General features: G+C 37.3%; 1 long non-coding RNA gene across 1 annotated transcript in view; it reads right to left on the bottom strand.

Moving 5' to 3' along the window:
- Positions 1 to 256: 256 nt before the first annotated feature.
- Positions 257 to 9,979, bottom strand: part of LOC112158391 — a 33,037-nt gene continuing 23,314 nt past the window's right edge. Inside the window, exon 3 of the long non-coding RNA XR_002921307.2 lies at positions 257 to 1,490. This is a non-coding gene — a long non-coding RNA (uncharacterized LOC112158391). The remainder of the gene's footprint in view (positions 1,491 to 9,979) is intronic.

Raw genomic sequence — 9,979 nt, 5'->3', positions numbered from 1 at the left:
CATTGATTGTTTCCTAATTTAAATGGACATCATTTACAAGTAATTGAGAAACAAATGTTACAATTAGAAGTTGTAGATTACCTCAAAAAATGTGAAGAGCTTCAAATCAATTGGACGTCCCTTTTAGTTGAATTACGAATTTTAATGTTTACAATCTGAATTATTTTTTATCACTTTGCTTACAGTAGATAATTTGACACAATTATGAGTTTTAAGAATTACAAATTATGCATTTTTTACTACTTTTTTTTTTTACCAAAACTGTGAATTTGGCCTTTAGAAACTATCTTTTAGCCTGAAACATGGATTTCTGGATACATTCTTTCACTTATAGAAACACTGTCACAACTTGCCATTCAAAACCACATAAACATCGCTCTTTGCTCCAGGTTAACATTTTCTATGGTCCTCAAGGCAAAAAAGACAGTCAAAAAGGCATTCTCAATGAAATGATGTGAGCTCGAATGTTAAAAGAAGCTTTAAAATAGTGTTGTAAAATAGACAAAATAGTTTATTTAGCTTTTTTCTGAATAAATCATGTAGGGATTGAAATTGACTGTCACAATTGTGAGAAATAGGATTCCATATATACTGTAGCGCTTTTTGTCTTCAATACTGTGTTTTTCAGATTGATCAGCCATGACAGATTTGTTGAGTCAGTCACAAGTCAATCTTTCACAGGAACTTCGAATATCCAGTAGTTTTTCAAAATAAAACTTCCTTCAAAATCAGATTTTCCTGAAGACTAGTTACATAATACAAGGTCTTGCATTTTTCTTTATTTTTCTTCCTTTGTTTTTTTTTTTTTTGGTTATTCTTAATTGCCAGTTTGTAAAAAAATGTATTACTTATGTTTATGTTAAAATTAATCTTTTAACAGTAGCTTAAAAAAGTTAAGAATAATTGTGACTCACACTTAGAATTGTGTTATGTTCTCACACTGTATTATTGTATTATTCAAATGTTCATGATAAAAAAAACATTAGACTGTTGGTAGTTTTATTTATTTATTTTTCTCTGCAGTCTGATACAAACCGTCCAGTACTGGTCCGCCTCCTGAGGGTTGAAGACTGCTGCACACTGAATTTTTGATCAGATGTTTTGATTCGGCAGACGATTACATCAGTTATGAGGGTTAAAGTTCTGCCGTTTGATGTGGCTTTAAAATCCAGCCGTCGCTCGGCGTTGTCTGGTCAGTTGTTGTTTGAAGCAAACTGTGCCGTGACAGTTTGACATCCGAGCATGCTTGTAAGCCGTCGTGGAACCCTCCACAGTGACTCGTCCACCAGAGAGTCAGGCGCTCGCCGCCCTCCTCGCCCCTCGGGGACAAAAGCTGGCAGGACTCCCTGTGTTTTTGTCTCAGACACGCTATGCCTGTCTGCCACTCGTGGCAGCTCCGGCTGCAGCCAATCACTGAGCAGCTCAGGTCGCCGCAGAGGCCAGACAGGGTGGTGCCCTCTTTGAGCGCTGAAGAGGAGCTCACGTGAAACCTGTTTTATTTGTTAGAAGGAAAACAGAGAGATGAATGGAAGAGAAAAAAGAGACAGAGAGCGTTTAGCTGATACATCAAACTTTTTTTGTACGTTTTAATGCAAATATTTAATCAGTCATTCAATATTTGCATCAAATTGAATTAGAAATGAGTCAAAAGATGAAAAACAATCAAATTAACATTATACTATATTGACATTTTACTGACTGACGGTAAAAAGAAAATTGAAGCAGCAGAAATCTTTGTACAGTTTTTCAATGGATACATCTTATTAAACTGAAGAAAATATGCTAAATAATAAGGGTGTGTGGCAAGAGTGGCGTTCCAATGCGTATCACGATACAACATTTATCGCAATATATCCCAGAACTTCAGCAGAACTTTTGTTTGCTTTTGACAGTTTCTTGAAACTTTTGTTTTTGCAATTTTTTCCTCTTGATATTAAGCTTTTGTTGCAAATAATACTTTTACAATGGGAAAAAATGTAGTTTCTACCCCTCTATTATCGCTGCTACTTTGAGGGCAGCAATTTCTATTATCTGTCTACAAGTTTTTAAAATTCTGACAGTTTTGTCTTGCAGTCACATTGATGTTTCATCTATTTATTTGGGTTTATTAGTTTAAACTAAATCATATTGGTCATTTTTTGGGGGCAAAAATCTTTACACTGGCTAATATAATTTTTTTAAACCTTTATTTAACCAAAAAACGACGCATCAAGATCAGGATCTATGTGTTAAAGGACAATTTGGCCAAAAGAAAACGTCATAAACATCATAGAAACAAATTAGTTTAATAGTAGAAGATAAAGGCTAAAGTAAATAAAATGAAATAAATGTAAGATTATAATAATTATGAAAAAGGAAAGTTATAAGTTAATAGTTTGGTTTGAAAAACTTAAGTTAATATGAATATATATATTTTTATGTGATTATCTACCAATAGCATGTATCCCATCAGTAGATGATTCACATAATACACACCAAAACAAAGTAAAAATACAGATTTACTTTGACAAAAGTAAAAAGTTTGTTTCAGGAAAACTACTATAAACGGTGATCTATGCAAAACTTGGGTAAAGTGGGTAAGTGTAACAAGCACTTAAGCAGAGTGGTGAGTTTTATGAAAAATCTCTCTTTGGTCTTTCATATTCAAATTTGTTTGAATTCTAGATTTGCCTGAAAAACCTGTTTTGTTTCACTTCCTGCCAAAGAAGCGAGCTGACAACCCGAGGTGAAATAATAGCTTTTTTCTCCAAAACGCCTGTCAGATAATAGCCAATAGGATTTAGAGGACCCCGGGGTGACAACGCATATTTTTATTGAAAAACGAAGCTCGCCAAACTGCACATTATTGCCATAAATCAGCTGCGGCGACCAGTTGTGGATAATATCCTAACTGTCTCCGCAGCAGCTCCCTCGGCCCTGTTTGTGCTGCTCTGGGTCTTGGTGAGGCTCCAACAAAAGCACACGCATGCTAGCGCCTTCACCACTCACATCTGCTGCAGGATTCATTCCATGCAACCAATCCAAGAGGTCAACATGTTGCAATAAACCAAAAATGTAAAAAAAACCCAGAAGTGTAGCTATAATCGTGTAAAGACAGTAAGAGAAGTGATTGGGTTTTGACAGGAGTTTCCATAGATGAGCTTCAAGTTCTTTTGGAGTTGTAGAAGAGAGGAGAAAAGAATAAAAAAGTCCAACTGTTTGGGTTTATAGCACACGTGTCAAAGTCAAGGCCCACGGGCCGGATCTGGCCCTCCGTGTAATTATATCCGTCCCTCCAGATGATTATATTTGATTATTATAAATGGACCAAAGAAATCTTGTGCTTATTTTTAACTTGTATAATTTTGGCAAGATATATATTTTTGGAGAGTAAAATATTGAAAGTTATTTAAGGTTTAAGTTGATTTAATCTGGAAAAATATTCCTGCCTGTTTATTATTCATAATTATGTTAAAAAGTTATGGTTTTAAAGTTTTAAAAATGTTAGCTTTTTGGACTATTTTGGAATTTAATAAAATTTTTTCGGCTGTTTTGGAGTTTAGCTAATATTTCAGCTACATGCTAGTTGTTTTAACTAATTTAGCTTTCTTTCTATTTTAGGGCTATTTTGAAGTTTACATATTTTTTCAGCCACATGTTACCTGTTTTGGCTAATTTTGTTTTTTCTTTTTCCTTGTTTTTTATGCTATTTTGAAGTTTAGCTATTTTTATTTAGCAACATGCTAGCTTTTTTGGCTAACCTAAGACTTTTTTTGGGCTAATTTGGCATTTAGCTAATATTTTAGCTGGTTATCAACTTAACATTTTCAGCTATCAGCTTTAGCATTTTTAGCTATCAATTTCAGCATCTTCAGCGGCTAAATTCAGCTTACAGCATTCACACTAGCATTATCACGGGTAATGCTATATATCTAGTTCATATTTATATTAAAAGTTACAATTTTAACGTTTTAAAATTTTAGTCTGTTCAATAAATGTTTATCCTGTTCAGCCCTAAGGTGACCTAAGGTGTGTTTTGGATTTTGGCCCCTGTGGGATTGAGTTCGACACCCCTGGTTCATAGTATCAAATTCATTGTACTATGAAAGGTATAGCCTTACTGACTGTTGGGCTTTCATGAGCCAGCATAGGAAAAAGGAAAAAAGGAGGAATGGATTCAGCTCAGCTAAACATGACTCACACCTGTAGTCTTTTAGGGGTCGACACAAAAGACTCTTATCTATATATATGGAAATCCCAAAACTATGATCCAAACGAGAGTAACTTCTGTTGCTTATGCAGTTTTCATTGTTAGTAAAGGCTAATAAAATACAGAAATCACACATTATTGAAGCCATTTCCTACTGCTTCAGGCGAGTCTGATTATCAACTGATGTACCTTTACACCACCGTTTAAAGGGGCCGTCCTATGAAAAATCCACTTTTTGAGCTTTTAAGTGAATTATAATGTTCATTCTTCACTATAAAGAACCCCAAAGTGATACTTTGATCCGTATTTCTGAGTAATCCACTAAAAACTTGAGCTCTCAGCATCAGCCCCACCCTTACCCATGAAAACGAGCGGGTCCTCACATGCTTACATCACGAGGTGAAAACCGCCCCCTCCAGGAAGAGTCTCACAAACACTTTTTGCGAAGCTAGCGGTGATCAGCTAGCTTTGGGAGCTTTCCACCTCTGGTTTGTGCACAGTCGTGCAGACGCCGGCTGTCTGTGTTGTGAGCCAGTTTAGCGATCGCACAGAAACGCTTGTTCGATTGGGAAAAACGGCTGGAGAAAGGGATCAGACTATTTCCCGGTAGAGAAAGGGAGCAGACTATTATCTGGTGGAGAAAGGGAGCAGATTATTTCCCGGTAGAGAAAGGGAGCAGACTATTATCTGGTGGAGAAAGGGAACAGATTATTTCCTAGTGGAGAAAGGGAGCAGACTATTTCCTGGTGGAGAAAGTTAGCAGACTATTTCCTGGTAGAGAAAGGGAACTGACTATTTTCTGGTACAGAAAGGGAGCAGACTATTGTCTGGGGGAGAAAGGTAGCGGACTTTTTCCTGGTAGAGAAAGGGATCAGACTATTCCCTGGTAGAAAAAGGGAGCAGACTATTTTCTGGTAGAGAAAGGGAGCAGACTATTCCCTGGTAGAAAAAGGGAGCAGACTATTTTCTGGTAGAGAAAGGGAGCAGACTATTCCCTGGTGGAGAAAGGGAGCAGACTATTCCCTGGTGGAGAAAGGGAGCAGACTATTGTCTGGTGGAAAAAGGTAGCAGACTCTTGTCTGGTGGAAAAAGGGATCAGACTATTCCCTGGTAGAAAAAGGGAGCAGACTATTGTCTGGTGGAAAAAGGGATCAGACTATTCCCTGGTAGAAAAAGGGAGCAGACTATTTTCTGGTAGAGAAAGGGAGCAGACTATTCCCTGGTGGAGAAAGGGAGCAGACTATTGTCTGGTGGAAAAAGAGAGCAGACTATTGTCTGGTGGAAAAAGGGAGCAGACTATTTCCTGGTAGAGAAAGGGAGAAGACTATTCCCTGAAAATAGTTCATAAAAATTATTCTGAAAGACTTAAAGTCTCCCTTGACAATTTATTTTATTTAAAAAACCTTCTCAATAGTGTTTTATTTAGGATTATGACGTTTTTAACCAAAATTCCACAACCTAAATGTCTTAAAAAGCCATGTTTCATGTTGATCTGAAGCCTCTATTTAAAAAATCTTCTCAGATCAATACTAAAGATTAAAGAAAAGTAATTTTAATATTTTTTATGTGTAAACAAATGTTTTTAGGAAAAGTTACAGAAATTGAAATACTAATATTTTGGTTTTTCTCAGATTTAATCTCTTTATTGACAAATAACACTTATTTTTTCCCATAAAACTATTTCACATGAATAATAAACTAATAAACAATTATTTCATGTTGTAAAACAGCATAAACAACCTGCAATATTAAATTATTTTTACTTCAAAGACCAAAGAACCCCAGAACCTTAAAACACAAATACTAAAACCCAACTGAGCTCACAAGTTTCTAGTATTTTTACTCCAACAAGATCAAAAGAACATAAGTAGCTTAACATAGAAAAGCTACGGCATCACTTTTTTTACCTCAATAAAATCTGAGGATAAGTGTTAAAGACATTTACTAATTTTTGCCTCATGGGCATAAAGCGTGCAGCCAACATGAAAAAGACTTTACATGTAATTATGTTGACCAGCTGCTCTGTTTCCACCAGCATTAATGGACCAGTGGAAGTTCTGTGGTTCAGACATGGTAAAAGAATAGAGAGGGAGAAATGCCCGGCTGACTGTGACGCATAAAACAGAGGGGTGGTGGGCAATACGGGGGGGTGGAGATGAGGAGGGTGGAGGGACAAAGTGTTTTACCAGACAGGAGTCCAGTTCACTCAGAAAAGTTTCAAATAGATTCGCTTGGTAAAAGCATTAACACTTTTTCATAAGATAAAGGAGAATTTGTTCTATTTTCCTTCAAAAGTGGGGTTTAAAAAAGCTAAAAATGAATTTAGAAAGAATATAAAAGTACCTTTTTTGAACAAAAAATATATGTTTTGCTTCATCAGTTACAGTTAAAAGAGCTACTTCAATGAAAATTGTGTTTTTAACATGCTATGTGACATTTTTCTGAAAATATTAAGAAAATGAAACATAAAATGACATTTCTGAGTATTTCTTTATTCAAATCACTGTGAATCAGGAACAGATGAGAAAACGCCGTTTGAAAAAGAGCGTACTTGTGACACAAAATATGCTGAGTGGACCACAGGGTTCATGCTCCGCCCCTTTCTGATTCAACCACTTGTGAACTGTACGGCTGGATAGCTCCAATAGCTCTCTGTGTTTGGTGCATCTGTAATGTTAGTTTGGGGCTGTGAGGGGCTGTAAGCTAGCGCGAGAGAACAGGTGGATGATGGGAAGATGGGGTAGACTTACTCCACAGTCTCATCCACAACTCTTTCTAATGAACTCCTGCCGCTCTAGAGAAACTATGTCCTAGAAAACAACATTTTTTTTTGTTTTTTTTGCCTAAAAGCAGCACAATATTGGTAGTGACGGATGGTTAGCATCCATTTTCGTTCATGGAAGTGGCAACCGTTTGAAAATTGATCACAGAGGAGAAATTATAACACCAAGTCTTTCATATATCGGAATAGAGCTGCGAAACAAAAAGCCTGGAGCAAGATTCACCAGATTTTTCCTCAACATTTCCCATCAAACCTGTATAAGGCAGACATGTGCTCGTAAACAATAGGAACAGACAAAAAGAAGAAGAAGCCCCTCCCTGCTAGTCCAGTGTGAACACCATAGTCTAAATGTGTGTTCTCAAACACACACCAAAGGATTGTTTCTTAGCGTTATATTTATGTAACTCCGGTCAAAGCTTCATTTAATCTGTTTTAATGAACTGTCACCATTTTATTTAAATATTTAAAGCATTTTTTTACTGGATGTTTGTGTCCCATTACCCACAATCCATCAGTTTGTCTAGAATGAACCCCTTCAGTCCTGATTTTATTTTCTATTATTTAAAAAATATACTTCAGTATTATTTTCTGTTTAATGTGAAGCTAAATTGAATAGAGTTGTGGAGTATAGGGTAAAAGCAAATTAGTGACAATTTGAATTAAGCAAAAAGACAAAAGTTAGTTATCGGATTAAAAATGTAAATTCTGTAAATTGATTGTTAACTTGAGCAAATACTAGGACTTTAGCTCTGTCAGTGCAATTCAAGGATGCTAAAAGGAAAATGTATGTATAAAATGGGGATCAATCCAGCCACAGAATCCTTTTCAGGGTCATTGGGATGCTGGAGCCTATCCCAGCTACTGTTGGGAAAGATGGGCCTTATCGCTGTGAGGGGAGAGCGCTGACCACTACTCCACTGTGCCGCCTCCTATCAGAAGGATCTAATAAATGCATATATGCAATACATATTTTTATAAATATCTTTGTTACAACAAACCCAAAAAGAGCAAAAATATTAATTTTACATCACGTTTGCACTAAGAACGTGAAGTTAACATACAACTTTAAAAACATGTTGGATTTTTTTGCTTGCTTTGGAGATTTTAGATCTAATCTACTAAAAATGAGCCTGTTTGGCTTGTTTGATGTCTAGTTTCAATCTGGATGGTCCCAAAAATGAGCTTCATCACTGTCATAGAATATTTACAACAGGACTATAGCGTCTTTTTCCAATTCTGTGAACATTTTTATTAATATTTCTCAAGCCCTTCTTCCCCAGTTTCCTCAAAAATACCCTTTTTTGATTTTACCTCTCCAGAATCTCCTCTTTACATTCCTCTGCCATCCCCACTCCACTTCAAAACAATACACCTCATGTTTATTGAGGTTTAATTTGAGATTACAACACGAAAGAAAACAGGAACAAGCCTGAAAATACATCTTACAGGTATGAATATTAACGCTTGTCATCACATCCCTCTGAAGAGGAACACGATCGGAGCAGCCGTCCCGTCATAAACTGGTTCTGCTTTTCTCCACTTTCTCGCTTCGGCTTTGATTAAACACAAATTACAGCAGCGTGTTCGACTGTTGTGAAACACGAAACAGCTCAAATAAAAAAAATACTGTAAGCTAATTTGCGAGTCAAATTTCAGTTTTTATATGGCTGGAAGCACTTGAGTGGAAAGGTAAACTTCAGATATGGGATTAAAAGAAATAAATAAATAATAATTGAGATTTTTTTTTTCCACAAGTGAGTGGAAAATATAAATGCAGCCCGTTACAAATCCACAAGTTTGAGCCCGTCGTTTTTCACCTTCGATGGGACAAAACAATGGACCCCCCCACCACCTGCAAATTTATATTTATCTAATTTCATTTAGCATACAGCTAAACGTCCTTTCAAGCTCGCACAGCTCTGCCAGGGTCCGTTGACAGCATTGAGGAGCAACATGCACCGGCATGCCCACACTGCAGATTGCCATCCAGCAAAACAGACCCACATGTGCAGCTCTCCGCTGTGACCTGAGCTCTGAGTTCATTCCTCCCTCGCACATGTGGAGCTCTGGCACCGTCTCTGGCGCTTCGGCTGCTGCCCTGCTACTATCAGCACTTTTTTTTTTTAAATTGGCCTGCCTTCAGAATATAACAGGCTCTGTGATGACAGCACGCTTGTTTATTTTTATATGCAACCATAAAGGCCTCAAACAGCTGACACCATATAAGGCACATCATGAAGGAGTTTAGTTTATTTATTTTTTAACCAACAAGAAAGCTAAAACGTGATTAAAAAAGGAAAAAAATGGACAAAAAGACCCTGTCTGATCATCTTTTGGTGTGTGGTAAAAGTGTTCCCTGTGGATTTTTCATTATGTTAATGCCGTTTTTAGCAATTAATCTAAAAACCTCTCATTTTCTTGGACATAGTTCCTCCAGAGTGGCAGTAGTTTGTCAGAAATTTGCCTCTGTGATGTAGCGGGACTGCTGGTGCAGAGCAAGCCCACCCCCACTTCCCATCACCCATCTGTTGACGCACTCTCTCGGCAGGTCCTCATGACCCCTTCCAACGGTATGTTCACACCGGACTCGACAACATGCGATTAAACAACCACTTCAATGAAAAGTCTAATGTACGTACAAAGCAGGCGAACATTAAAAGCACTTTGAAAGTTAAACCAGTTGAACTTTGACTCAAGTGAATACTTGTGAAAAATCCTTCCTTCTTTCCTGTCATCCTTCATGCCTTTTTTCATACCTTCCTTCCTGCCTGCCTTCCTTCCTTCCATCCATCTTTCCAGCTTCCTTAGTTCCATCCATTCTTCCTGCCCTCCTTCCATCCATCCATCCATGCTTCCTACCTTCCTTCCTTTCATCCATCCTTCCAGCCATCCATCTTTCCTGCCATCCTTCCATCCATCCATCCTTCCTTCCTTCCTTCCTTCCTTCCTTCCTTCCATTCTTCCTGCCTTCCTTCCTTTCATCCATCCTTCCATCTTCTTTTATTTGT

This window comes from Oryzias melastigma, linkage group LG23 (assembly GCF_002922805.2).
Source record: "Oryzias melastigma strain HK-1 linkage group LG23, ASM292280v2, whole genome shotgun sequence".
Taxonomy (NCBI): domain Eukaryota; kingdom Metazoa; phylum Chordata; class Actinopteri; order Beloniformes; family Adrianichthyidae; genus Oryzias; species Oryzias melastigma.
Note: the sequence above shows the minus strand (reverse complement) of the source record. Positions and strands in the feature narration are given on the sequence as shown.